Genomic DNA, 22597 nt, shown 5'->3' with positions numbered 1-22597 from the left:
TTTTCTGACTTCACGGGTGGAGAAATCCATGAAGTCATCATTAAAAACAGTCTCGAGCTCACCTCGTGGGGCAGAGCTGCGTGTGGAGGATGGTGGGTTGATGGAGCTTTCTGCTGGCGCCTTTGAGGTGGTTGGAACGGAGGAGGCAGAGCCGCTCTCAGCAGCAGCGCCCTCTCCGTCTCCTGCCACCTGCTTCCTGCGTCTTGCCCCTTTCTTATCCTTCTTCTCCACCTGTCCCCTCTTACCACCGTCCGACTGGAGCTTGGGATCATCACCCAGCCCTGTGGTGATGTCCCCCCCTTTGGAGGTAAGATGCGGGGCCTGTCCCGCACCCATCCTCCTCCCGGGTTCAGCCTCTTCCTCCACGGGCTTAGGAGTTGGACCCTCACGAGTCCCCTCCCTCTGGTCAGGAGGAGCAGTTTGTCCTGCTCCCACCTTCCCAGACGCCAGCGCTGAGCCGAGCACCATCTCCAGTGCGACGGGCGCCTCCTCGTCTGAGGAGTCAGAGGAGCAAGAGGAGCCAGACACCTCTGGCTCCCCTGACTCCTCCACAGCCTCCTCCTCCAAAAACTCCTCTACTTCGGAGAGAGCAGTTGCGGGCACGTTCTGGGCCACGTCACTGCTCTCTCCTCCAATGCCGTCCTCCCTGTCCTCCCCTCTGTCCTCCCCTCTGTCCTCCCCTCTGTCCTCCTCTCTGTCCTCCTCTCTGTCACCCGCACCACACGGACATAAGTGGCGGAACATGCGGCACTCTCTGCACTTCGGGGCCCGCTGCGCGACGCACTCGCGCGCGTAATGCCCCTGGCTCCCGCAGTTGCGGCACAGAAAGTCAGGGCACTCCCTCAGAATATGGCCAGGCTGGAGACACCCCCTACACACCCGCACCTGCCTGTCGTGTATTACCCTGAAGTACTCGGGGCCCCCCGCGGTGTCAAACCTGACAGAATACGGTAAGGACTGCACCGTGTCCGTGAACCTTACCCGTACAAACCTGGTGCCGTCCGCCACGTTCGTCCCCGGCCACATTCTCCTCCTCACCTCGGAGACCGCAGAGACCCCCCAGGCGTAGAGCTTGGCCAGGATCTCCTCGTCCTCGATATAAGCCGGCAGCCCCATGAAGGACACGACCAGCTCATCCACCGAGATGTCACGGGCGTGAACCCTGACTCCTCCAATGCAGTACCCGTCCAGGAGCCGCTCCTTCGCTTTGGTGGTACTGACAGTTACTTCATATTTGTCCTTCGAGATGAGTCTGCATGCTACTATGGAGCCGCACACCTCCTGTGTCGATTTCAAAAAAGCTAGTGGAGTGATTTGTGCTCCCTCCGTCAACTCCAACACCACAGTGAGTTCTTTCATAAATTTCATTCTTCTTTCTTCGTTCTTTCTATTATTTACAGATTCTTTCAAACTTTGTCTTGCCTTTGTCGTGTCCATTCCAGTGTCCGATGCCGTGTTGTCCGTCCTTTGAGCCATGCTCACAAAAAACAAAAAATCCACCTCCCAGTAAGTTTACTGGGAGGGGAACAAACAAAAGAACTGAAAAAAGTAAATGAAAATGACCAAAATAACGATTAAAAACTCAAAAAAAAACTCCCAAACCTCCAGCTCCAGACCATGCAGCACACCACAAATTGCACGCACCTGCACTGATTGCAAAGGGGCGGGTCCAGGGTGGTATGGCCGTGAGCGAAATGTTCCAGGTCAAAACGGCCTTTTTTATATCAAACACTGTCTTTTCGTGAAGAGTACCTTCACGCCACTTGCTCGGTCAAAATTGGGATATCTCAATGAAAAACTTCTTTTTTTTTTTTTTTTGACAGGTGAAAAAGTGTGAAAATGCTCACAGCACCTGGTATTCCCAGGCGGTCTCCCATCCAAGTACTAACCAGGCCCAACCCTGCTTGGCTTCCGAGATCAGACGAGATCGGGCTGGTCCAGGGTGGTATGGCCGTGAGCGAAATGTTCCAGGTCAAAACGGCCTTTTTTATATCAAACACTGTCTTTTCGTGAAGAGTACCTTCACGCCACTTGCTCGGTCAAAATTGGGATATCTCAATGAAAAACTTCTTTTTTTTTTTTTTTTGACAGGTGAAAAAGTGTGAAAATGCTCACAGCACCTGGTATTCCCAGGCGGTCTCCCATCCAAGTACTAACCAGGCCCAACCCTGCTTGGCTTCCGAGATCAGACGAGATCGGGCTGGTCCAGGGTGGTATGGCCGTGAGCGAAATGTTCCAGGTCAAAACGGCCTTTTTTATATCAAACACTGTCTTTTCGTGAAGAGTACCTTCACGCCACTTGCTCGGTCAAAATTGGGATATCTCAATGAAAAACTTCTTTTTTTTTTTTTTTTGACAGGTGAAAAAGTGTGAAAATGCTCACAGCACCTGGTATTCCCAGGCGGTCTCCCATCCAAGTACTAACCAGGCCCAACCCTGCTTGGCTTCCGAGATCAGACGAGATCGGGCTGGTCCAGGGTGGTATGGCCGTGAGCGAAATGTTCCAGGTCAAAACGGCCTTTTTTATATCAAACACTGTCTTTTCGTGAAGAGTACCTTCACGCCACTTGCTCGGTCAAAATTGGGATATCTCAATGAAAAACTTCTTTTTTTTTTTTTTTTGACAGGTGAAAAAGTGTGAAAATGCTCACAGCACCTGGTATTCCCAGGCGGTCTCCCATCCAAGTACTAACCAGGCCCAACCCTGCTTGGCTTCCGAGATCAGACGAGATCGGGCTGGTCCAGGGTGGTATGGCCGTGAGCGAAATGTTCCAGGTCAAAACGGCCTTTTTTATATCAAACACTGTCTTTTCGTGAAGAGTACCTTCACGCCACTTGCTCGGTCAAAATTGGGATATCTCAATGAAAAACTTCTTTTTTTTTTTTTTTTGACAGGTGAAAAAGTGTGAAAATGCTCACAGCACCTGGTATTCCCAGGCGGTCTCCCATCCAAGTACTAACCAGGCCCAACCCTGCTTGGCTTCCGAGATCAGACGAGATCGGGCTGGTCCAGGGTGGTATGGCCGTGAGCGAAATGTTCCAGGTCAAAACGGCCTTTTTTATATCAAACACTGTCTTTTCGTGAAGAGTACCTTCACGCCACTTGCTCGGTCAAAATTGGGATATCTCAATGAAAAACTTCTTTTTTTTTTTTTTTTGACAGGTGAAAAAGTGTGAAAATGCTCACAGCACCTGGTATTCCCAGGCGGTCTCCCATCCAAGTACTAACCAGGCCCAACCCTGCTTGGCTTCCGAGATCAGACGAGATCGGGCTGGTCCAGGGTGGTATGGCCGTGAGCGAAATGTTCCAGGTCAAAACGGCCTTTTTTATATCAAACACTGTCTTTTCGTGAAGAGTACCTTCACGCCACTTGCTCGGTCAAAATTGGGATATCTCAATGAAAAACTTCTTTTTTTTTTTTTTTTGACAGGTGAAAAAGTGTGAAAATGCTCACAGCACCTGGTATTCCCAGGCGGTCTCCCATCCAAGTACTAACCAGGCCCAACCCTGCTTGGCTTCCGAGATCAGACGAGATCGGGCTGGTCCAGGGTGGTATGGCCGTGAGCGAAATGTTCCAGGTCAAAACGGCCTTTTTTATATCAAACACTGTCTTTTCGTGAAGAGTACCTTCACGCCACTTGCTCGGTCAAAATTGGGATATCTCAATGAAAAACTTCTTTTTTTTTTTTTTTTGACAGGTGAAAAAGTGTGAAAATGCTCACAGCACCTGGTATTCCCAGGCGGTCTCCCATCCAAGTACTAACCAGGCCCAACCCTGCTTGGCTTCCGAGATCAGACGAGATCGGGCTGGTCCAGGGTGGTATGGCCGTGAGCGAAATGTTCCAGGTCAAAACTCGTATAAATTGCTTTTTTTGCATCAAACACTGTCTTTTCGTGAAGAGTACCTTCACGCCACTTGCTCGGTCAAAATTGGGATATCTCAATGAAAAACCTCTTTTTTTTTTTTTTTTTTTTTTTTTTGACAGGTGAAAAAGTGTGAAAATGCTCACAGCACCTGGTATTCCCAGGCGGTCTCCCATCCAAGTACTAACCAGGCCCAACCCTGCTTGGCTTCCGAGATCAGACGAGATCGGGCTGGTCCAGGGTGGTATGGCCGTGAGCGAAATGTTCCAGGTCAAAACGGCCTTTTTTATATCAAACACTGTCTTTTCGTGAAGAGTACCTTCACGCCACTTGCTCGGTCAAAATTGGGATATCTCAATGAAAAACTTCTTTTTTTTTTTTTTTTGACAGGTGAAAAAGTGTGAAAATGCTCACAGCACCTGGTATTCCCAGGCGGTCTCCCATCCAAGTACTAACCAGGCCCAACCCTGCTTGGCTTCCGAGATCAGACGAGATCGGGCTGGTCCAGGGTGGTATGGCCGTGAGCGAAATGTTCCAGGTCAAAACGGCCTTTTTTATATCAAACACTGTCTTTTCGTGAAGAGTACCTTCACGCCACTTGCTCGGTCAAAATTGGGATATCTCAATGAAAAACTTCTTTTTTTTTTTTTTTTGACAGGTGAAAAAGTGTGAAAATGCTCACAGCACCTGGTATTCCCAGGCGGTCTCCCATCCAAGTACTAACCAGGCCCAACCCTGCTTGGCTTCCGAGATCAGACGAGATCGGGCTGGTCCAGGGTGGTATGGCCGTGAGCGAAATGTTCCAGGTCAAAACTCGTATAAATTGCTTTTTTTGCATCAAACACTGTCTTTTCGTGAAGAGTACCTTCACGCCACTTGCTCGGTCAAAATTGGGATATCTCAATGAAAAACTTCTTTTTTTTTTTTTTTTTTTTTTTTTTTGACAGGTGAAAAAGTGTGAAAATGCTCACAGCACCTGGTATTCCCAGGCGGTCTCCCATCCAAGTACTAACCAGGCCCAACCCTGCTTGGCTTCCGAGATCAGACGAGATCGGGCTGGTCCAGGGTGGTATGGCCGTGAGCGAAATGTTCCAGGTCAAAACGGCCTTTTTTATATCAAACACTGTCTTTTCGTGAAGAGTACCTTCACGCCACTTGCTCGGTCAAAATTGGGATATCTCAATGAAAAACTTCTTTTTTTTTTTTTTTTGACAGGTGAAAAAGTGTGAAAATGCTCACAGCACCTGGTATTCCCAGGCGGTCTCCCATCCAAGTACTAACCAGGCCCAACCCTGCTTGGCTTCCGAGATCAGACGAGATCGGGCTGGTCCAGGGTGGTATGGCCGTGAGCGAAATGTTCCAGGTCAAAACGGCCTTTTTTATATCAAACACTGTCTTTTCGTGAAGAGTACCTTCACGCCACTTGCTCGGTCAAAATTGGGATATCTCAATGAAAAACTTCTTTTTTTTTTTTTTTTGACAGGTGAAAAAGTGTGAAAATGCTCACAGCACCTGGTATTCCCAGGCGGTCTCCCATCCAAGTACTAACCAGGCCCAACCCTGCTTGGCTTCCGAGATCAGACGAGATCGGGCTGGTCCAGGGTGGTATGGCCGTGAGCGAAATGTTCCAGGTCAAAACTCGTATAAATTGCTTTTTTTGCATCAAACACTGTCTTTTCGTGAAGAGTACCTTCACGCCACTTGCTCGGTCAAAATTGGGATATCTCAATGAAAAACTTCTTTTTTTTTTTTTTTTTTTTTTTTTTGACAGGTGAAAAAGTGTGAAAATGCTCACAGCACCTGGTATTCCCAGGCGGTCTCCCATCCAAGTACTAACCAGGCCCAACCCTGCTTGGCTTCCGAGATCAGACGAGATCGGGCTGGTCCAGGGTGGTATGGCCGTGAGCGAAATGTTCCAGGTCAAAACGGCCTTTTTTATATCAAACACTGTCTTTTCGTGAAGAGTACCTTCACGCCACTTGCTCGGTCAAAATTGGGATATCTCAATGAAAAACTTCTTTTTTTTTTTTTTTTGACAGGTGAAAAAGTGTGAAAATGCTCACAGCACCTGGTATTCCCAGGCGGTCTCCCATCCAAGTACTAACCAGGCCCAACCCTGCTTGGCTTCCGAGATCAGACGAGATCGGGCTGGTCCAGGGTGGTATGGCCGTGAGCGAAATGTTCCAGGTCAAAACGGCCTTTTTTATATCAAACACTGTCTTTTCGTGAAGAGTACCTTCACGCCACTTGCTCGGTCAAAATTGGGATATCTCAATGAAAAACTTCTTTTTTTTTTTTTTTTTTTTTTTTTTGACAGGTGAAAAAGTGTGAAAATGCTCACAGCACCTGGTATTCCCAGGCGGTCTCCCATCCAAGTACTAACCAGGCCCAACCCTGCTTGGCTTCCGAGATCAGACGAGATCGGGCTGGTCCAGGGTGGTATGGCCGTGAGCGAAATGTTCCAGGTCAAAACGGCCTTTTTTATATCAAACACTGTCTTTTCGTGAAGAGTACCTTCACGCCACTTGCTCGGTCAAAATTGGGATATCTCAATGAAAAACTTCTTTTTTTTTTTTTTTTGACAGGTGAAAAAGTGTGAAAATGCTCACAGCACCTGGTATTCCCAGGCGGTCTCCCATCCAAGTACTAACCAGGCCCAACCCTGCTTGGCTTCCGAGATCAGACGAGATCGGGCTGGTCCAGGGTGGTATGGCCGTGAGCGAAATGTTCCAGGTCAAAACGGCCTTTTTTATATCAAACACTGTCTTTTCGTGAAGAGTACCTTCACGCCACTTGCTCGGTCAAAATTGGGATATCTCAATGAAAAACTTCTTTTTTTTTTTTTTTTGACAGGTGAAAAAGTGTGAAAATGCTCACAGCACCTGGTATTCCCAGGCGGTCTCCCATCCAAGTACTAACCAGGCCCAACCCTGCTTGGCTTCCGAGATCAGACGAGATCGGGCTGGTCCAGGGTGGTATGGCCGTGAGCGAAATGTTCCAGGTCAAAACTCGTATAAATTGCTTTTTTTGCATCAAACACTGTCTTTTCGTGAAGAGTACCTTCACGCCACTTGCTCGGTCAAAATTGGGATATCTCAATGAAAAACTTCTTTTTTTTTTTTTTTTTTTTTTTTTTGACAGGTGAAAAAGTGTGAAAATGCTCACAGCACCTGGTATTCCCAGGCGGTCTCCCATCCAAGTACTAACCAGGCCCAACCCTGCTTGGCTTCCGAGATCAGACGAGATCGGGCTGGTCCAGGGTGGTATGGCCGTGAGCGAAATGTTCCAGGTCAAAACGGCCTTTTTTATATCAAACACTGTCTTTTCGTGAAGAGTACCTTCACGCCACTTGCTCGGTCAAAATTGGGATATCTCAATGAAAAACTTCTTTTTTTTTTTTTTTTGACAGGTGAAAAAGTGTGAAAATGCTCACAGCACCTGGTATTCCCAGGCGGTCTCCCATCCAAGTACTAACCAGGCCCAACCCTGCTTGGCTTCCGAGATCAGACGAGATCGGGCTGGTCCAGGGTGGTATGGCCGTGAGCGAAATGTTCCAGGTCAAAACGGCCTTTTTTATATCAAACACTGTCTTTTCGTGAAGAGTACCTTCACGCCACTTGCTCGGTCAAAATTGGGATATCTCAATGAAAAACTTCTTTTTTTTTTTTTTTTGACAGGTGAAAAAGTGTGAAAATGCTCACAGCACCTGGTATTCCCAGGCGGTCTCCCATCCAAGTACTAACCAGGCCCAACCCTGCTTGGCTTCCGAGATCAGACGAGATCGGGCTGGTCCAGGGTGGTATGGCCGTGAGCGAAATGTTCCAGGTCAAAACGGCCTTTTTTATATCAAACACTGTCTTTTCGTGAAGAGTACCTTCACGCCACTTGCTCGGTCAAAATTGGGATATCTCAATGAAAAACTTCTTTTTTTTTTTTTTTTGACAGGTGAAAAAGTGTGAAAATGCTCACAGCACCTGGTATTCCCAGGCGGTCTCCCATCCAAGTACTAACCAGGCCCAACCCTGCTTGGCTTCCGAGATCAGACGAGATCGGGCTGGTCCAGGGTGGTATGGCCGTGAGCGAAATGTTCCAGGTCAAAACGGCCTTTTTTATATCAAACACTGTCTTTTCGTGAAGAGTACCTTCACGCCACTTGCTCGGTCAAAATTGGGATATCTCAATGAAAAACTTCTTTTTTTTTTTTTTTTGACAGGTGAAAAAGTGTGAAAATGCTCACAGCACCTGGTATTCCCAGGCGGTCTCCCATCCAAGTACTAACCAGGCCCAACCCTGCTTGGCTTCCGAGATCAGACGAGATCGGGCTGGTCCAGGGTGGTATGGCCGTGAGCGAAATGTTCCAGGTCAAAACGGCCTTTTTTATATCAAACACTGTCTTTTCGTGAAGAGTACCTTCACGCCACTTGCTCGGTCAAAATTGGGATATCTCAATGAAAAACTTCTTTTTTTTTTTTTTTTGACAGGTGAAAAAGTGTGAAAATGCTCACAGCACCTGGTATTCCCAGGCGGTCTCCCATCCAAGTACTAACCAGGCCCAACCCTGCTTGGCTTCCGAGATCAGACGAGATCGGGCTGGTCCAGGGTGGTATGGCCGTGAGCGAAATGTTCCAGGTCAAAACTCGTATAAATTGCTTTTTTTGCATCAAACACTGTCTTTTCGTGAAGAGTACCTTCGCGCCACTTGCTCGGTCAAAATTGGGATATCTCAATGAAAAACTTCTTTTTTTTTTTTTTTTTTTTTTTTTGACAGGTGAAAAAGTGTGAAAATGCTCACAGCACCTGGTATTCCCAGGCGGTCTCCCATCCAAGTACTAACCAGGCCCAACCCTGCTTGGCTTCCGAGATCAGACGAGATCGGGCTGGTCCAGGGTGGTATGGCCGTGAGCGAAATGTTCCAGGTCAAAACGGCCTTTTTTATATCAAACACTGTCTTTTCGTGAAGAGTACCTTCACGCCACTTGCTCGGTCAAAATTGGGATATCTCAATGAAAAACTTCTTTTTTTTTTTTTTTTGACAGGTGAAAAAGTGTGAAAATGCTCACAGCACCTGGTATTCCCAGGCGGTCTCCCATCCAAGTACTAACCAGGCCCAACCCTGCTTGGCTTCCGAGATCAGACGAGATCGGGCTGGTCCAGGGTGGTATGGCCGTGAGCGAAATGTTCCAGGTCAAAACTCGTATAAATTGCTTTTTTTGCATCAAACACTGTCTTTTCGTGAAGAGTACCTTCACGCCACTTGCTCGGTCAAAATTGGGATATCTCAATGAAAAACTTCTTTTTTTTTTTTTTTTTTTTTTTTTTTGACAGGTGAAAAAGTGTGAAAATGCTCACAGCACCTGGTATTCCCAGGCGGTCTCCCATCCAAGTACTAACCAGGCCCAACCCTGCTTGGCTTCCGAGATCAGACGAGATCGGGCTGGTCCAGGGTGGTATGGCCGTGAGCGAAATGTTCCAGGTCAAAACTCGTATAAATTGCTTTTTTTGCATCAAACACTGTCTTTTCGTGAAGAGTACCTTCACGCCACTTGCTCGGTCAAAATTGGGATATCTCAATGAAAAACTTCTTTTTTTTTTTTTTTTTTTTTTTTTTGACAGGTGAAAAAGTGTGAAAATGCTCACAGCACCTGGTATTCCCAGGCGGTCTCCCATCCAAGTACTAACCAGGCCCAACCCTGCTTGGCTTCCGAGATCAGACGAGATCGGGCTGGTCCAGGGTGGTATGGCCGTGAGCGAAATGTTCCAGGTCAAAACGGCCTTTTTTATATCAAACACTGTCTTTTCGTGAAGAGTACCTTCACGCCACTTGCTCGGTCAAAATTGGGATATCTCAATGAAAAACTTCTTTTTTTTTTTTTTTTGACAGGTGAAAAAGTGTGAAAATGCTCACAGCACCTGGTATTCCCAGGCGGTCTCCCATCCAAGTACTAACCAGGCCCAACCCTGCTTGGCTTCCGAGATCAGACGAGATCGGGCTGGTCCAGGGTGGTATGGCCGTGAGCGAAATGTTCCAGGTCAAAACGGCCTTTTTTATATCAAACACTGTCTTTTCGTGAAGAGTACCTTCACGCCACTTGCTCGGTCAAAATTGGGATATCTCAATGAAAAACTTCTTTTTTTTTTTTTTTTGACAGGTGAAAAAGTGTGAAAATGCTCACAGCACCTGGTATTCCCAGGCGGTCTCCCATCCAAGTACTAACCAGGCCCAACCCTGCTTGGCTTCCGAGATCAGACGAGATCGGGCTGGTCCAGGGTGGTATGGCCGTGAGCGAAATGTTCCAGGTCAAAACTCGTATAAATTGCTTTTTTTGCATCAAACACTGTCTTTTCGTGAAGAGTACCTTCGCGCCACTTGCTCGGTCAAAATTGGGATATCTCAATGAAAAACTTCTTTTTTTTTTTTTTTTTTTTTTTTTGACAGGTGAAAAAGTGTGAAAATGCTCACAGCACCTGGTATTCCCAGGCGGTCTCCCATCCAAGTACTAACCAGGCCCAACCCTGCTTGGCTTCCGAGATCAGACGAGATCGGGCTGGTCCAGGGTGGTATGGCCGTGAGCGAAATGTTCCAGGTCAAAACGGCCTTTTTTATATCAAACACTGTCTTTTCGTGAAGAGTACCTTCACGCCACTTGCTCGGTCAAAATTGGGATATCTCAATGAAAAACTTCTTTTTTTTTTTTTTTTGACAGGTGAAAAAGTGTGAAAATGCTCACAGCACCTGGTATTCCCAGGCGGTCTCCCATCCAAGTACTAACCAGGCCCAACCCTGCTTGGCTTCCGAGATCAGACGAGATCGGGCTGGTCCAGGGTGGTATGGCCGTGAGCGAAATGTTCCAGGTCAAAACTCGTATAAATTGCTTTTTTTGCATCAAACACTGTCTTTTCGTGAAGAGTACCTTCACGCCACTTGCTCGGTCAAAATTGGGATATCTCAATGAAAAACTTCTTTTTTTTTTTTTTTTTTTTTTTTTTGACAGGTGAAAAAGTGTGAAAATGCTCACAGCACCTGGTATTCCCAGGCGGTCTCCCATCCAAGTACTAACCAGGCCCAACCCTGCTTGGCTTCCGAGATCAGACGAGATCGGGCTGGTCCAGGGTGGTATGGCCGTGAGCGAAATGTTCCAGGTCAAAACTCGTATAAATTGCTTTTTTTGCATCAAACACTGTCTTTTCGTGAAGAGTACCTTCACGCCACTTGCTCGGTCAAAATTGGGATATCTCAATGAAAAACTTCTTTTTTTTTTTTTTTTTTTTTTTTTTGACAGGTGAAAAAGTGTGAAAATGCTCACAGCACCTGGTATTCCCAGGCGGTCTCCCATCCAAGTACTAACCAGGCCCAACCCTGCTTGGCTTCCGAGATCAGACGAGATCGGGCTGGTCCAGGGTGGTATGGCCGTGAGCGAAATGTTCCAGGTCAAAACGGCCTTTTTTATATCAAACACTGTCTTTTCGTGAAGAGTACCTTCACGCCACTTGCTCGGTCAAAATTGGGATATCTCAATGAAAAACTTCTTTTTTTTTTTTTTTTGACAGGTGAAAAAGTGTGAAAATGCTCACAGCACCTGGTATTCCCAGGCGGTCTCCCATCCAAGTACTAACCAGGCCCAACCCTGCTTGGCTTCCGAGATCAGACGAGATCGGGCTGGTCCAGGGTGGTATGGCCGTGAGCGAAATGTTCCAGGTCAAAACGGCCTTTTTTATATCAAACACTGTCTTTTCGTGAAGAGTACCTTCACGCCACTTGCTCGGTCAAAATTGGGATATCTCAATGAAAAACTTCTTTTTTTTTTTTTTTTGACAGGTGAAAAAGTGTGAAAATGCTCACAGCACCTGGTATTCCCAGGCGGTCTCCCATCCAAGTACTAACCAGGCCCAACCCTGCTTGGCTTCCGAGATCAGACGAGATCGGGCTGGTCCAGGGTGGTATGGCCGTGAGCGAAATGTTCCAGGTCAAAACTCGTATAAATTGCTTTTTTTGCATCAAACACTGTCTTTTCGTGAAGAGTACCTTCGCGCCACTTGCTCGGTCAAAATTGGGATATCTCAATGAAAAACTTCTTTTTTTTTTTTTTTTTTTTTTTTTTGACAGGTGAAAAAGTGTGAAAATGCTCACAGCACCTGGTATTCCCAGGCGGTCTCCCATCCAAGTACTAACCAGGCCCAACCCTGCTTGGCTTCCGAGATCAGACGAGATCGGGCTGGTCCAGGGTGGTATGGCCGTGAGCGAAATGTTCCAGGTCAAAACTCGTATAAATTGCTTTTTTTGCATCAAACACTGTCTTTTCGTGAAGAGTACCTTCACGCCACTTGCTCGGTCAAAATTGGGATATCTCAATGAAAAACTTCTTTTTTTTTTTTTTTTTTTTTTTTTTGACAGGTGAAAAAGTGTGAAAATGCTCACAGCACCTGGTATTCCCAGGCGGTCTCCCATCCAAGTACTAACCAGGCCCAACCCTGCTTGGCTTCCGAGATCAGACGAGATCGGGCTGGTCCAGGGTGGTATGGCCGTGAGCGAAATGTTCCAGGTCAAAACGGCCTTTTTTATATCAAACACTGTCTTTTCGTGAAGAGTACCTTCACGCCACTTGCTCGGTCAAAATTGGGATATCTCAATGAAAAACTTCTTTTTTTTTTTTTTTTGACAGGTGAAAAAGTGTGAAAATGCTCACAGCACCTGGTATTCCCAGGCGGTCTCCCATCCAAGTACTAACCAGGCCCAACCCTGCTTGGCTTCCGAGATCAGACGAGATCGGGCTGGTCCAGGGTGGTATGGCCGTGAGCGAAATGTTCCAGGTCAAAACGGCCTTTTTTATATCAAACACTGTCTTTTCGTGAAGAGTACCTTCACGCCACTTGCTCGGTCAAAATTGGGATATCTCAATGAAAAACTTCTTTTTTTTTTTTTTTTGACAGGTGAAAAAGTGTGAAAATGCTCACAGCACCTGGTATTCCCAGGCGGTCTCCCATCCAAGTACTAACCAGGCCCAACCCTGCTTGGCTTCCGAGATCAGACGAGATCGGGCTGGTCCAGGGTGGTATGGCCGTGAGCGAAATGTTCCAGGTCAAAACTCGTATAAATTGCTTTTTTTGCATCAAACACTGTCTTTTCGTGAAGAGTACCTTCACGCCACTTGCTCGGTCAAAATTGGGATATCTCAATGAAAAACTTCTTTTTTTTTTTTTTTTTTTTTTTTTTGACAGGTGAAAAAGTGTGAAAATGCTCACAGCACCTGGTATTCCCAGGCGGTCTCCCATCCAAGTACTAACCAGGCCCAACCCTGCTTGGCTTCCGAGATCAGACGAGATCGGGCTGGTCCAGGGTGGTATGGCCGTGAGCGAAATGTTCCAGGTCAAAACTCGTATAAATTGCTTTTTTTGCATCAAACACTGTCTTTTCGTGAAGAGTACCTTCACGCCACTTGCTCGGTCAAAATTGGGATATCTCAATGAAAAACTTCTTTTTTTTTTTTTTTTTTTTTTTTTTGACAGGTGAAAAAGTGTGAAAATGCTCACAGCACCTGGTATTCCCAGGCGGTCTCCCATCCAAGTACTAACCAGGCCCAACCCTGCTTGGCTTCCGAGATCAGACGAGATCGGGCTGGTCCAGGGTGGTATGGCCGTGAGCGAAATGTTCCAGGTCAAAACGGCCTTTTTTATATCAAACACTGTCTTTTCGTGAAGAGTACCTTCACGCCACTTGCTCGGTCAAAATTGGGATATCTCAATGAAAAACTTCTTTTTTTTTTTTTTTTGACAGGTGAAAAAGTGTGAAAATGCTCACAGCACCTGGTATTCCCAGGCGGTCTCCCATCCAAGTACTAACCAGGCCCAACCCTGCTTGGCTTCCGAGATCAGACGAGATCGGGCTGGTCCAGGGTGGTATGGCCGTGAGCGAAATGTTCCAGGTCAAAACGGCCTTTTTTATATCAAACACTGTCTTTTCGTGAAGAGTACCTTCACGCCACTTGCTCGGTCAAAATTGGGATATCTCAATGAAAAACTTCTTTTTTTTTTTTTTTTGACAGGTGAAAAAGTGTGAAAATGCTCACAGCACCTGGTATTCCCAGGCGGTCTCCCATCCAAGTACTAACCAGGCCCAACCCTGCTTGGCTTCCGAGATCAGACGAGATCGGGCTGGTCCAGGGTGGTATGGCCGTGAGCGAAATGTTCCAGGTCAAAACGGCCTTTTTTATATCAAACACTGTCTTTTCGTGAAGAGTACCTTCACGCCACTTGCTCGGTCAAAATTGGGATATCTCAATGAAAAACTTCTTTTTTTTTTTTTTTGACAGGTGAAAAAGTGTGAAAATGCTCACAGCACCTGGTATTCCCAGGCGGTCTCCCATCCAAGTACTAACCAGGCCCAACCCTGCTTGGCTTCCGAGATCAGACGAGATCGGGCTGGTCCAGGGTGGTATGGCCGTGAGCGAAATGTTCCAGGTCAAAACTCGTATAAATTGCTTTTTTTGCATCAAACACTGTCTTTTCGTGAAGAGTACCTTCACGCCACTTGCTCGGTCAAAATTGGGATATCTCAATGAAAAACTTCTTTTTTTTTTTTTTTTTTTTTTTTTTGACAGGTGAAAAAGTGTGAAAATGCTCACAGCACCTGGTATTCCCAGGCGGTCTCCCATCCAAGTACTAACCAGGCCCAACCCTGCTTGGCTTCCGAGATCAGACGAGATCGGGCTGGTCCAGGGTGGTATGGCCGTGAGCGAAATGTTCCAGGTCAAAACTCGTATAAATTGCTTTTTTTGCATCAAACACTGTCTTTTCGTGAAGAGTACCTTCACGCCACTTGCTCGGTCAAAATTGGGATATCTCAATGAAAAACTTCTTTTTTTTTTTTTTTTGACAGGTGAAAAAGTGTGAAAATGCTCACAGCACCTGGTATTCCCAGGCGGTCTCCCATCCAAGTACTAACCAGGCCCAACCCTGCTTGGCTTCCGAGATCAGACGAGATCGGGCTGGTCTTCTTTTTTTTTTTTTTTATCTTTTATTATCAAAAACATCTTAAAACAAGTATTTACATATATTTACATGAATGTACAGACATACATGACACACAAGGGCAAGGGAATAGGATACACAAGGGCAAGGGGAGACGAGAAAAAAAAAAATTACAGAAAATCAAACACACAATCATTCTCCAAACATTCTTCAGTGATGGGGGGTGATGCCGTGGTTGGGGGGGGTGATGCCGGGGTCAGAAGAGGATGTCCAGGTTTCCAGAGGGTGTGAGGTGGATCAGGGTGTTGTGGGGGACGAGGTGGGTGATGAACCGGTGCTCTGCTGCCATGTGGAGGTGTCGGAGGTGTGCGGCCAAGAGTCCTTTGAAGATGGGCCAGGGTGCTGCTGTTTTATTGTCACGGAGATGGATGTTCCTGTTGAGATATAATGTGTACCGGGCTATGGAGAGGGTTAGTCGGGCGAGATGGGTGTTGGCTCCAGAGCGACTCTGTCCGGGACCAAAGAGGAGGAGCCAGGGCTCCTGGTCGTCCCCTCCTAGGGCCGCCGGCGGTGGGAGCCTCCAGGACAGCCTCCGAGCGAGGAGGTCCTGCAGTCGGGACCAGAACGGGCGGACGGCCGGGCAGGTGTACAGCATGTGCTCCAGGGTCTCGGGGGGGGTCCGTGGCACACGGGGCAGTCCGCAGCGTAGCTGTCGGGAAGAAATGCGTGCAGTGCTGCGGATGTAAAGACGATCCTGTGTCTAAATCTGAAGTCAAAATGACCTACGTTATGTGGGGTGTACCAATTAAAGATGTTGGCCCAGATGGTTGCGATGGTGCGTGCGGGGAATGTTAATGACCATTTGTGTTCCGAGGCGGGACGCCCGAGCACTCCCGGCAACAACAACTGATACAGGATGCGGGTGGGAAGGTCTGTGAAAATCCTAAACCTCCCCGTGCTAACAAATACATTAAAATTCAACTTACCTGTCGTGCTCCCCATTTGGCCCAAAGTGCTTCCCCAATGCCTGACCAGATTCCTGTTAAAAATACTTACCATACCACTAATGTACTTTTTCCTAAACACTTTACCTGCTAACCTAAAACACTTCCCTATGTAATCTACACTAAAATTACCTTTCACGTCAAATACCTTACCTACATATTCCAGCCCAGCCTCCTCCATCGCCCCACTGATCATGCACTCGCGCTTCCCGGGGGGAGCGGAGAGCAAGTCAGGGTTATGACGGAGGGGCATGTGCGCGAGACCCTCACCGCTGTCTGGAACCGCCACAGTCAGGGGCCTGAAAGTCCTCCACGCCTCCAAGAGTTCCCTCTCGAAGGGGGGGAGGCCCTCCAGGACCGAAACAGGGGGCAACAAACACAAATTATAAACACCAAACTTACCTAGACTATTAACAAACTCACCTATATGATCCTTCCATGGAGCATCTACCTCAACGTCTAGAAATTTCCGAATTGTTTTCAGCCTGAAGGCCTTCTTCCTTAACTCTAAATCTGCTAACTTTAAACCTCCCTGATCGTACTCACCTATCATAACCTTATGTGCAATAAAGCCCCTCTCACGATTCCACAAAAAGTGGTTTATCACTAACCTTAATTTGTTAGCATAGACCCCCGGCAGGCCGTACACGGAGAGTGCATGGTTCAACATGGACATGCACAAAGAATTTACAACTAAGACTTTACCTTTTAATGTCAGATTACGACGTCTCCAAAAATTCAAGCGCGCTGTAATTTTCTCGCACAAAGGCGACCAAAGTGCAGTACGACACGCCTCCTCGTCTCTGCCCAGGGGGACGCCGAGGACCTTGTAGGAGTCCCCGGCCTCCCGGAGCTGGACAGGGAGAGGAACAGGCGTGACGCTGCCGCAAAATTTAACCGTGGTTTTATCGAAATTGATTTTGGCCCCTGAAGCGAGGCCGTAAACATTGAGCACGTGGAGAGAGGCGTTCAGGCTCTCCACGTCTCGGAGGATCAGATTCGTGTCATCTGCGTACTGAAAAATTTTGACTTCCCTACCCGCAGGCGTGGTCAGTCCCCTCACCGCCGCGTCCGCCCTCAACATGGCCGCCAAAGGCTCAGCGGCGATGCTGTAGAGGAGCGACGAGAGGGGACAGCCCTGCCTGACTGATCTTTTTAAGGGGAAAGAGTCAGTTAGAAACCCGTTGACTTTGACCTTACTGACCGCAAAGGAATAGATGAGCTGTAGCCAATTAACAAACCGTTCGCCGAAACCTAACTTACCTAATACAGTCCAGAGGAACGAATGCTCAACTCTGTCGAACGCCTTGTTAAAGTCTACACTAACGTGAATACCACCGGTCGCGTGCATCTGCCGAAGGAGATATCTCAGAGACAAAACTGTGTCTGAGATGTCCCTCCCGGGGACGCTGTAGGCCTGCGAGGGGTGTATGACGGATCCAATCACACGCTTTAACCTACCTGCTAATACCTTTGCTAAAATTTTATAGTCTACGTTCAAAAGGCTAATGGGCCTGTAGTTGGCGAGGCTGCTCCTGTCGCCCTTCTTAAAAAGCAGAGTGACGACACTCATCGCAAAACCATCGCCAACTCTACTCTCACTCTCAAAATCCTGATATAATAGGAGTAGGATCGGAGCTAACCTGGAAGCGAAACGCTTGAAAAACTCACAGGTTAGTCCGTCCTCTCCGGGGCTTTTCCCTGTATTTAAACTCTTGACTGCAGCCTCTATCTCCATGAGAGACAGAGGCGCGTCGCACAGCTCCCTATCCTCCCTGCTCAGTGTGCGCTCCAGAGCACCTACAGCCTGGTCTAAAGCCTGCTCTGCCACTCCGTCTGAACTAAAAAGCCTACTATAGAAATCCTGCGCTGTCTCTAAAACCTCACTTACCTCGGAAACAATCTTACCTGTCTTATCTATCAACTTATCTATGTGCATCTTTCCCTGTGTAACCTTCTCACAGCCGAAGAAGAACGCTGTCGAGCGTTCTCCTTCGACTGTGTGTCTGGCTTTTGCCCTCAAAATTGCACCCTGACACCTACTTACCTCCAGCTGCTCCAGCTCAGCGCGCACCACCAGGTACTCTGGATCCACAGGGCCAGTGGTGGAAGCTGCGCCCTGGTCCAGGACCTGCAGGCGCTGGCGGAGAGCGGTCTCCCTCCTGGTCGACAGCCACGCCTTGTGTTTGCTGTAATTGACACAGAGCTTTTTAATGCGTGTTTTTGCCGTTGGCCACCAATCGACCACGCTGTCGATCAGCTCCAGCTCCATGTCAAATACATCAAACAAAAAGTCCATTTTCCTACAAAAAGTTTCATCACCGAGGATGGAGCTGTTTAGGACCCACAGTCCTCCATTCCTCGGTGATGAAACTAACCCAAAATAAATATCTAAAGTGGAGTGATCACTCAAGCCTGACCACTTGTAGGAAGCACCACTGACTCTCTGTGCCAGGTCTGAGGAGGCAAAACAGAGGTCAATGCGGGACTGCTTCAGGACGCCCTGGACGACCTGCCGCCTGGAGAAATCCTTCAGGAAGGGGTGGACGAACCGCCACACCTCCGTCAGGTTCCTGCTGGCGGCTTCTTCCAACAGGGCTGTCCTGGCAGTGCTGTTTTTAAAAGAGTTGTTAATGCCGATGTCTGTCTTGCAAAGTGTTGTATTAAAGTCACCGATTATGATTGTAGTGTCGTTCGCAAAGCGAAATATTTTTTTGAAGAATTGCCTCCTCAGACCATCATCGTTCGGGGCGTAGATGTTAATTAGTCTGAACTTCACTGTGTCCGTGAAGTCCAGGACCAGGAAGGAGCCCTCTGGGTCGGCGTGTACCAGGGTGGGTTGGCCTAAGACACCAGGCCTCACCACCGTGGCCACACCGCGCGAGCACGCCGTGCCCAGGGCCCAAAATACAGAGCCTACTCCCATGCTCCGCACTTGTTGCGCGTGGCTGACATCCCAGTGCGTTTCTTGGATGCAGAGCACGTCCCACTTGGAAAAGTTTAACGCGCTCTGCATCCGCACTGGGCTCCGCAGGCCGCCTGCGTTCCAAGAGGACAAGGAGAACGCCATTAAGAGGAGACCTTGGAGGATGTAACCCATCTTTTATTTAGACTTCTTTTTGGCGCCCGTCGCATCCGACTGCCACACTCTTTTTCTGACTTCACGGGTGGAGAAATCCATGAAGTCATCATTAAAAACAGTCTCGAGCTCACCTCGTGGGGCAGAGCTGCGTGTGGAGGATGGTGGGTTGATGGAGCTTTCTGCTGGCGCTTTTGAGGTGGTTGGAACGGAGGAGGCAGAGCCGCTCTCAGCAGCAGCGCCCTCTCCGTCTCCTGCCACCTGCTTCCTGCGTCTTGCCCCTTTCTTATCCTTCTTCTCCACCTGTCCCCTCTTACCACCGTCCGACTGGAGCTTGGGATCATCACCCAGCCCTGTGGTGATGTCCCCCCCTTTGGAGGTAAGATGCGGGGCCTGTCCCGCACCCATCCTCCTCCCGGGTTCAGCCTCTTCCTCCACGGGCTTAGGAGTTGGACCCTCACGAGTCCCCTCCCTCTGGTCAGGAGGAGCAGTTTGTCCTGCTCCCACCTTCCCAGACGCCAGCGCTGAGCCGAGCACCATCTCCAGTGCGACGGACGCCTCCTCGTCTGAGGAGTCAGAGGAGCAAGAGGAGCCAGACACCTCTGGCTCCCCTGACTCCTCCACAGCCTCCTCCTCCAAAAACTCCTCTACTTCGGAGAGAGCAGTTGCGGGCACGTTCTGGGCCACGTCACTGCTCTCTCCTCCAATGGCGTCCTCCCTGTCCTCCCCTCTGTCCTCCCCTCTGTCCTCCTCTCTGTCACCCGCACCACACGGACATAAGTGGCGGAACATGCGGCACTCTCTGCACTTCGGGGCCCGCTGCGCGACGCACTCGCGCGCGTAATGCCCCTGGCTCCCGCAGTTGCGGCACAGAAAGTCAGGGCACTCCCTCAGAATATGGCCAGGCTGGAGACACCCCCTACACACCCGCACCTGCCTGTCGTGTATTACCCTGAAGTACTCGGGGCCCCCCGCGGTGTCAAACCTGACAGAATACGGTAAGGACTGCACCGTGTCCGTGAACCTTACCCGTACAAACCTGGTGCCGTCCGCCACGTTCGTCCCCGGCCACATTCTCCTCCTCACCTCGGAGACCGCAGAGACCCCCCAGGCGTAGAGCTTGGCCAGGATCTCCTCGTCCTCGATATAAGCCGGCAGCCCCATGAAGGACACGACCAGCTCATCCACCGAGATGTCACGGGCGTGAACCCTGACTCCTCCAATGCAGTACCCGTCCAGGAGCCGCTCCTTCGCTTTAGTGGTACTGACGGTTACTTCATATTTGTCCTTCGAGATGAGTCTGCATGCTACTATGGAGCCGCACACCTCCTGAGTCGCTTTTAAGAATGCAAGTGGCGTGATTTGTGCTCCCTCCGTCAACTCCAACACCACAGTGAGTTCTTTCATAAATTTCATTCTTCTTTCTTCGTTCTTTCTATTATTTACAGATTCATTCAGACTTTTCCTTGCCTTTGTCGTGTCCATTCCAGTGTCCGATGCCGTGTTGTCCGTCCTTTGAGCCATGCTCACAAAAAACAAAAAATCCACCTCCCAGTAAGTTTACTGGGAGGGGAACAAACAAAAGAACTGAAAAAAGTAAATGAAAAAGATCAAAATAACGATTAAAAACTCAAAAAAACTCCCAAACCTCCAGCTCCAGACCATGCAGCACACCACAAATTGCACGCACCTGCACTGATTGCAAAGGGGCTGGTCCAGGGTGGTATGGCCGTGAGCGAAATGTTCCAGGTCAAAACGGCCTTTTTTATATCAAACACTGTCTTTTCGTGAAGAGTACCTTCACGCCACTTGCTCGGTCAAAATTGGGATATCTCAATGAAAAACTTCTTTTTTTTTTTTTTTTGACAGGTGAAAAAGTGTGAAAATGCTCACAGCACCTGGTATTCCCAGGCGGTCTCCCATCCAAGTACTAACCAGGCCCAACCCTGCTTGGCTTCCGAGATCAGACGAGATCGGGCTGGTCCAGGGTGGTATGGCCGTGAGCGAAATGTTCCAGGTCAAAACTCGTATAAATTGCTTTTTTTGCATCAAACACTGTCTTTTCGTGAAGAGTACCTTCACGCCACTTGCTCGGTCAAAATTGGGATATCTCAATGAAAAACTTCTTTTTTTTTTTTTTTTTTTTTTTTTTGACAGGTGAAAAAGTGTGAAAATGCTCACAGCACCTGGTATTCCCAGGCGGTCTCCCATCCAAGTACTAACCAGGCCCAACCCTGCTTGGCTTCCGAGATCAGACGAGATCGGGCTGGTCCAGGGTGGTATGGCCGTGAGCGAAATGTTCCAGGTCAAAACGGCCTTTTTTATATCAAACACTGTCTTTTCGTGAAGAGTACCTTCACGCCACTTGCTCGGTCAAAATTGGGATATCTCAATGAAAAACTTCTTTTTTTTTTTTTTTTTGACAGGTGAAAAAGTGTGAAAATGCTCACAGCACCTGGTATTCCCAGGCGGTCTCCCATCCAAGTACTAACCAGGCCCAACCCTGCTTGGCTTCCGAGATCAGACGAGATCGGGCTGGTCCAGGGTGGTATGGCCGTGAGCGAAATGTTCCAGGTCAAAACTCGTATAAATTGCTTTTTTTGCATCAAACACTGTCTTTTCGTGAAGAGTACCTTCACGCCACTTGCTCGGTCAAAATTGGGATATCTCAATGAAAAACTTCTTTTTTTTTTTTTTTTGACAGGTGAAAAAGTGTGAAAATGCTCACAGCACCTGGTATTCCCAGGCGGTCTCCCATCCAAGTACTAACCAGGCCCAACCCTGCTTGGCTTCCGAGATCAGACGAGATCGGGCTGGTCCAGGGTGGTATGGCCGTGAGCGAAATGTTCCAGGTCAAAACTCGTATAAATTGCTTTTTTTGCATCAAACACTGTCTTTTCGTGAAGAGTACCTTCACGCCACTTGCTCGGTCAAAATTGGGATATCTCAATGAAAAACTTCTTTTTTTTTTTTTTTTTTTTTTTTTTGACAGGTGAAAAAGTGTGAAAATGCTCACAGCACCTGGTATTCCCAGGCGGTCTCCCATCCAAGTACTAACCAGGCCCAACCCTGCTTGGCTTCCGAGATCAGACGAGATCGGGCTGGTCCAGGGTGGTATGGCCGTGAGCGAAATGTTCCAGGTCAAAACGGCCTTTTTTATATCAAACACTGTCTTTTCGTGAAGAGTACCTTCACGCCACTTGCTCGGTCAAAATTGGGATATCTCAATGAAAAACTTCTTTTTTTTTTTTTTTTGACAGGTGAAAAAGTGTGAAAATGCTCACAGCACCTGGTATTCCCAGGCGGTCTCCCATCCAAGTACTAACCAGGCCCAACCCTGCTTGGCTTCCGAGATCAGACGAGATCGGGCTGGTCCAGGGTGGTATGGCCGTGAGCGAAATGTTCCAGGTCAAAACGGCCTTTTTTATATCAAACACTGTCTTTTCGTGAAGAGTACCTTCACGCCACTTGCTCGGTCAAAATTGGGATATCTCAATGAAAAACTTCTTTTTTTTTTTTTTTTGACAGGTGAAAAAGTGTGAAAATGCTCACAGCACCTGGTATTCCCAGGCGGTCTCCCATCCAAGTACTAACCAGGCCCAACCCTGCTTGGCTTCCGAGATCAGACGAGATCGGGCTGGTCCAGGGTGGTATGGCCGTGAGCGAAATGTTCCAGGTCAAAAC

The 22597-nt window shown here is 48.2% G+C and overlaps 54 non-coding genes across 54 annotated transcripts; all 54 read right to left on the bottom strand.

The window, feature by feature from the left end:
- Positions 1-1840: 1840 nt before the first annotated feature.
- LOC140379665 (5S ribosomal RNA) lies at positions 1841-1959 on the bottom strand. The gene has a single exon (XR_011930602.1). It is a non-coding gene; the product is annotated as a 5S ribosomal RNA (ribosomal RNA).
- A 149-nt stretch (positions 1960-2108) lies between these two features.
- Positions 2109-2227, bottom strand: LOC140379664 (5S ribosomal RNA). Its single transcript, XR_011930601.1, has one exon. It is a non-coding gene; the product is annotated as a 5S ribosomal RNA (ribosomal RNA).
- Positions 2228-2376: 149 nt separating this feature from the next.
- On the bottom strand, positions 2377-2495 carry LOC140379663 (5S ribosomal RNA). Its single transcript, XR_011930600.1, has one exon. It is a non-coding gene; the product is annotated as a 5S ribosomal RNA (ribosomal RNA).
- A 149-nt stretch (positions 2496-2644) lies between these two features.
- LOC140379662 (5S ribosomal RNA) lies at positions 2645-2763 on the bottom strand. Its single transcript, XR_011930599.1, has one exon. It is a non-coding gene; the product is annotated as a 5S ribosomal RNA (ribosomal RNA).
- A 149-nt stretch (positions 2764-2912) lies between these two features.
- On the bottom strand, positions 2913-3031 carry LOC140379661 (5S ribosomal RNA). Its single transcript, XR_011930598.1, has one exon. It is a non-coding gene; the product is annotated as a 5S ribosomal RNA (ribosomal RNA).
- Positions 3032-3180: 149 nt separating this feature from the next.
- Positions 3181-3299, bottom strand: LOC140379660 (5S ribosomal RNA). The gene has a single exon (XR_011930597.1). It is a non-coding gene; the product is annotated as a 5S ribosomal RNA (ribosomal RNA).
- A 149-nt stretch (positions 3300-3448) lies between these two features.
- LOC140379659 (5S ribosomal RNA) lies at positions 3449-3567 on the bottom strand. Its single transcript, XR_011930596.1, has one exon. It is a non-coding gene; the product is annotated as a 5S ribosomal RNA (ribosomal RNA).
- Positions 3568-3716: 149 nt separating this feature from the next.
- Positions 3717-3835, bottom strand: LOC140379657 (5S ribosomal RNA). The gene has a single exon (XR_011930594.1). It is a non-coding gene; the product is annotated as a 5S ribosomal RNA (ribosomal RNA).
- A 169-nt stretch (positions 3836-4004) lies between these two features.
- On the bottom strand, positions 4005-4123 carry LOC140379655 (5S ribosomal RNA). Its single transcript, XR_011930593.1, has one exon. It is a non-coding gene; the product is annotated as a 5S ribosomal RNA (ribosomal RNA).
- Positions 4124-4272: 149 nt separating this feature from the next.
- On the bottom strand, positions 4273-4391 carry LOC140379654 (5S ribosomal RNA). Its single transcript, XR_011930592.1, has one exon. It is a non-coding gene; the product is annotated as a 5S ribosomal RNA (ribosomal RNA).
- Positions 4392-4540: 149 nt separating this feature from the next.
- Positions 4541-4659, bottom strand: LOC140379653 (5S ribosomal RNA). Its single transcript, XR_011930591.1, has one exon. It is a non-coding gene; the product is annotated as a 5S ribosomal RNA (ribosomal RNA).
- Positions 4660-4829: 170 nt separating this feature from the next.
- On the bottom strand, positions 4830-4948 carry LOC140379652 (5S ribosomal RNA). Its single transcript, XR_011930590.1, has one exon. It is a non-coding gene; the product is annotated as a 5S ribosomal RNA (ribosomal RNA).
- Positions 4949-5097: 149 nt separating this feature from the next.
- On the bottom strand, positions 5098-5216 carry LOC140379651 (5S ribosomal RNA). Its single transcript, XR_011930589.1, has one exon. It is a non-coding gene; the product is annotated as a 5S ribosomal RNA (ribosomal RNA).
- A 149-nt stretch (positions 5217-5365) lies between these two features.
- LOC140379650 (5S ribosomal RNA) lies at positions 5366-5484 on the bottom strand. The gene has a single exon (XR_011930588.1). It is a non-coding gene; the product is annotated as a 5S ribosomal RNA (ribosomal RNA).
- A 169-nt stretch (positions 5485-5653) lies between these two features.
- LOC140379649 (5S ribosomal RNA) lies at positions 5654-5772 on the bottom strand. Its single transcript, XR_011930587.1, has one exon. It is a non-coding gene; the product is annotated as a 5S ribosomal RNA (ribosomal RNA).
- Positions 5773-5921: 149 nt separating this feature from the next.
- LOC140379648 (5S ribosomal RNA) lies at positions 5922-6040 on the bottom strand. The gene has a single exon (XR_011930586.1). It is a non-coding gene; the product is annotated as a 5S ribosomal RNA (ribosomal RNA).
- Positions 6041-6199: 159 nt separating this feature from the next.
- LOC140379647 (5S ribosomal RNA) lies at positions 6200-6318 on the bottom strand. The gene has a single exon (XR_011930585.1). It is a non-coding gene; the product is annotated as a 5S ribosomal RNA (ribosomal RNA).
- A 149-nt stretch (positions 6319-6467) lies between these two features.
- On the bottom strand, positions 6468-6586 carry LOC140379645 (5S ribosomal RNA). The gene has a single exon (XR_011930583.1). It is a non-coding gene; the product is annotated as a 5S ribosomal RNA (ribosomal RNA).
- A 149-nt stretch (positions 6587-6735) lies between these two features.
- On the bottom strand, positions 6736-6854 carry LOC140379644 (5S ribosomal RNA). The gene has a single exon (XR_011930582.1). It is a non-coding gene; the product is annotated as a 5S ribosomal RNA (ribosomal RNA).
- Positions 6855-7023: 169 nt separating this feature from the next.
- On the bottom strand, positions 7024-7142 carry LOC140379643 (5S ribosomal RNA). Its single transcript, XR_011930581.1, has one exon. It is a non-coding gene; the product is annotated as a 5S ribosomal RNA (ribosomal RNA).
- A 149-nt stretch (positions 7143-7291) lies between these two features.
- LOC140379642 (5S ribosomal RNA) lies at positions 7292-7410 on the bottom strand. The gene has a single exon (XR_011930580.1). It is a non-coding gene; the product is annotated as a 5S ribosomal RNA (ribosomal RNA).
- A 149-nt stretch (positions 7411-7559) lies between these two features.
- Positions 7560-7678, bottom strand: LOC140379641 (5S ribosomal RNA). The gene has a single exon (XR_011930579.1). It is a non-coding gene; the product is annotated as a 5S ribosomal RNA (ribosomal RNA).
- Positions 7679-7827: 149 nt separating this feature from the next.
- On the bottom strand, positions 7828-7946 carry LOC140379639 (5S ribosomal RNA). The gene has a single exon (XR_011930578.1). It is a non-coding gene; the product is annotated as a 5S ribosomal RNA (ribosomal RNA).
- A 149-nt stretch (positions 7947-8095) lies between these two features.
- On the bottom strand, positions 8096-8214 carry LOC140379638 (5S ribosomal RNA). Its single transcript, XR_011930577.1, has one exon. It is a non-coding gene; the product is annotated as a 5S ribosomal RNA (ribosomal RNA).
- Positions 8215-8363: 149 nt separating this feature from the next.
- On the bottom strand, positions 8364-8482 carry LOC140379637 (5S ribosomal RNA). The gene has a single exon (XR_011930576.1). It is a non-coding gene; the product is annotated as a 5S ribosomal RNA (ribosomal RNA).
- Positions 8483-8650: 168 nt separating this feature from the next.
- On the bottom strand, positions 8651-8769 carry LOC140379636 (5S ribosomal RNA). The gene has a single exon (XR_011930575.1). It is a non-coding gene; the product is annotated as a 5S ribosomal RNA (ribosomal RNA).
- A 149-nt stretch (positions 8770-8918) lies between these two features.
- On the bottom strand, positions 8919-9037 carry LOC140379635 (5S ribosomal RNA). Its single transcript, XR_011930574.1, has one exon. It is a non-coding gene; the product is annotated as a 5S ribosomal RNA (ribosomal RNA).
- A 170-nt stretch (positions 9038-9207) lies between these two features.
- On the bottom strand, positions 9208-9326 carry LOC140379632 (5S ribosomal RNA). The gene has a single exon (XR_011930572.1). It is a non-coding gene; the product is annotated as a 5S ribosomal RNA (ribosomal RNA).
- A 169-nt stretch (positions 9327-9495) lies between these two features.
- Positions 9496-9614, bottom strand: LOC140379631 (5S ribosomal RNA). Its single transcript, XR_011930571.1, has one exon. It is a non-coding gene; the product is annotated as a 5S ribosomal RNA (ribosomal RNA).
- Positions 9615-9763: 149 nt separating this feature from the next.
- On the bottom strand, positions 9764-9882 carry LOC140379630 (5S ribosomal RNA). Its single transcript, XR_011930570.1, has one exon. It is a non-coding gene; the product is annotated as a 5S ribosomal RNA (ribosomal RNA).
- A 149-nt stretch (positions 9883-10031) lies between these two features.
- LOC140379629 (5S ribosomal RNA) lies at positions 10032-10150 on the bottom strand. The gene has a single exon (XR_011930569.1). It is a non-coding gene; the product is annotated as a 5S ribosomal RNA (ribosomal RNA).
- Positions 10151-10318: 168 nt separating this feature from the next.
- LOC140379628 (5S ribosomal RNA) lies at positions 10319-10437 on the bottom strand. Its single transcript, XR_011930568.1, has one exon. It is a non-coding gene; the product is annotated as a 5S ribosomal RNA (ribosomal RNA).
- Positions 10438-10586: 149 nt separating this feature from the next.
- LOC140379627 (5S ribosomal RNA) lies at positions 10587-10705 on the bottom strand. Its single transcript, XR_011930567.1, has one exon. It is a non-coding gene; the product is annotated as a 5S ribosomal RNA (ribosomal RNA).
- A 169-nt stretch (positions 10706-10874) lies between these two features.
- LOC140379626 (5S ribosomal RNA) lies at positions 10875-10993 on the bottom strand. Its single transcript, XR_011930566.1, has one exon. It is a non-coding gene; the product is annotated as a 5S ribosomal RNA (ribosomal RNA).
- A 169-nt stretch (positions 10994-11162) lies between these two features.
- LOC140379625 (5S ribosomal RNA) lies at positions 11163-11281 on the bottom strand. Its single transcript, XR_011930565.1, has one exon. It is a non-coding gene; the product is annotated as a 5S ribosomal RNA (ribosomal RNA).
- A 149-nt stretch (positions 11282-11430) lies between these two features.
- Positions 11431-11549, bottom strand: LOC140379624 (5S ribosomal RNA). Its single transcript, XR_011930564.1, has one exon. It is a non-coding gene; the product is annotated as a 5S ribosomal RNA (ribosomal RNA).
- Positions 11550-11698: 149 nt separating this feature from the next.
- On the bottom strand, positions 11699-11817 carry LOC140379622 (5S ribosomal RNA). Its single transcript, XR_011930563.1, has one exon. It is a non-coding gene; the product is annotated as a 5S ribosomal RNA (ribosomal RNA).
- A 169-nt stretch (positions 11818-11986) lies between these two features.
- Positions 11987-12105, bottom strand: LOC140379620 (5S ribosomal RNA). Its single transcript, XR_011930561.1, has one exon. It is a non-coding gene; the product is annotated as a 5S ribosomal RNA (ribosomal RNA).
- Positions 12106-12274: 169 nt separating this feature from the next.
- On the bottom strand, positions 12275-12393 carry LOC140379619 (5S ribosomal RNA). The gene has a single exon (XR_011930560.1). It is a non-coding gene; the product is annotated as a 5S ribosomal RNA (ribosomal RNA).
- A 149-nt stretch (positions 12394-12542) lies between these two features.
- Positions 12543-12661, bottom strand: LOC140379618 (5S ribosomal RNA). Its single transcript, XR_011930559.1, has one exon. It is a non-coding gene; the product is annotated as a 5S ribosomal RNA (ribosomal RNA).
- A 149-nt stretch (positions 12662-12810) lies between these two features.
- Positions 12811-12929, bottom strand: LOC140379617 (5S ribosomal RNA). Its single transcript, XR_011930558.1, has one exon. It is a non-coding gene; the product is annotated as a 5S ribosomal RNA (ribosomal RNA).
- Positions 12930-13098: 169 nt separating this feature from the next.
- LOC140379616 (5S ribosomal RNA) lies at positions 13099-13217 on the bottom strand. Its single transcript, XR_011930557.1, has one exon. It is a non-coding gene; the product is annotated as a 5S ribosomal RNA (ribosomal RNA).
- Positions 13218-13386: 169 nt separating this feature from the next.
- LOC140379615 (5S ribosomal RNA) lies at positions 13387-13505 on the bottom strand. The gene has a single exon (XR_011930556.1). It is a non-coding gene; the product is annotated as a 5S ribosomal RNA (ribosomal RNA).
- A 149-nt stretch (positions 13506-13654) lies between these two features.
- On the bottom strand, positions 13655-13773 carry LOC140379614 (5S ribosomal RNA). Its single transcript, XR_011930555.1, has one exon. It is a non-coding gene; the product is annotated as a 5S ribosomal RNA (ribosomal RNA).
- A 149-nt stretch (positions 13774-13922) lies between these two features.
- LOC140379613 (5S ribosomal RNA) lies at positions 13923-14041 on the bottom strand. The gene has a single exon (XR_011930554.1). It is a non-coding gene; the product is annotated as a 5S ribosomal RNA (ribosomal RNA).
- A 148-nt stretch (positions 14042-14189) lies between these two features.
- Positions 14190-14308, bottom strand: LOC140379612 (5S ribosomal RNA). The gene has a single exon (XR_011930553.1). It is a non-coding gene; the product is annotated as a 5S ribosomal RNA (ribosomal RNA).
- Positions 14309-14477: 169 nt separating this feature from the next.
- LOC140379611 (5S ribosomal RNA) lies at positions 14478-14596 on the bottom strand. The gene has a single exon (XR_011930552.1). It is a non-coding gene; the product is annotated as a 5S ribosomal RNA (ribosomal RNA).
- Positions 14597-20799: 6203 nt separating this feature from the next.
- On the bottom strand, positions 20800-20918 carry LOC140379609 (5S ribosomal RNA). The gene has a single exon (XR_011930550.1). It is a non-coding gene; the product is annotated as a 5S ribosomal RNA (ribosomal RNA).
- A 169-nt stretch (positions 20919-21087) lies between these two features.
- Positions 21088-21206, bottom strand: LOC140379608 (5S ribosomal RNA). Its single transcript, XR_011930549.1, has one exon. It is a non-coding gene; the product is annotated as a 5S ribosomal RNA (ribosomal RNA).
- Positions 21207-21356: 150 nt separating this feature from the next.
- LOC140379606 (5S ribosomal RNA) lies at positions 21357-21475 on the bottom strand. The gene has a single exon (XR_011930548.1). It is a non-coding gene; the product is annotated as a 5S ribosomal RNA (ribosomal RNA).
- A 159-nt stretch (positions 21476-21634) lies between these two features.
- LOC140379605 (5S ribosomal RNA) lies at positions 21635-21753 on the bottom strand. Its single transcript, XR_011930547.1, has one exon. It is a non-coding gene; the product is annotated as a 5S ribosomal RNA (ribosomal RNA).
- Positions 21754-21922: 169 nt separating this feature from the next.
- LOC140379604 (5S ribosomal RNA) lies at positions 21923-22041 on the bottom strand. The gene has a single exon (XR_011930546.1). It is a non-coding gene; the product is annotated as a 5S ribosomal RNA (ribosomal RNA).
- A 149-nt stretch (positions 22042-22190) lies between these two features.
- Positions 22191-22309, bottom strand: LOC140379770 (5S ribosomal RNA). The gene has a single exon (XR_011930704.1). It is a non-coding gene; the product is annotated as a 5S ribosomal RNA (ribosomal RNA).
- Positions 22310-22458: 149 nt separating this feature from the next.
- LOC140379769 (5S ribosomal RNA) lies at positions 22459-22577 on the bottom strand. Its single transcript, XR_011930703.1, has one exon. It is a non-coding gene; the product is annotated as a 5S ribosomal RNA (ribosomal RNA).
- Between the last annotated feature and the right edge of the window lie 20 nt (positions 22578-22597).

This window comes from Eucyclogobius newberryi, unplaced genomic scaffold (genome assembly GCF_026437365.1).
Source record: "Eucyclogobius newberryi isolate DKJ021-1_F unplaced genomic scaffold, fEucNew1.0.hap1 SCAF_432, whole genome shotgun sequence".
Taxonomy (NCBI): Eukaryota; Metazoa; Chordata; class Actinopteri; order Gobiiformes; family Gobiidae; genus Eucyclogobius; species Eucyclogobius newberryi.
Note: the sequence above shows the minus strand (reverse complement) of the source record. Positions and strands in the feature narration are given on the sequence as shown.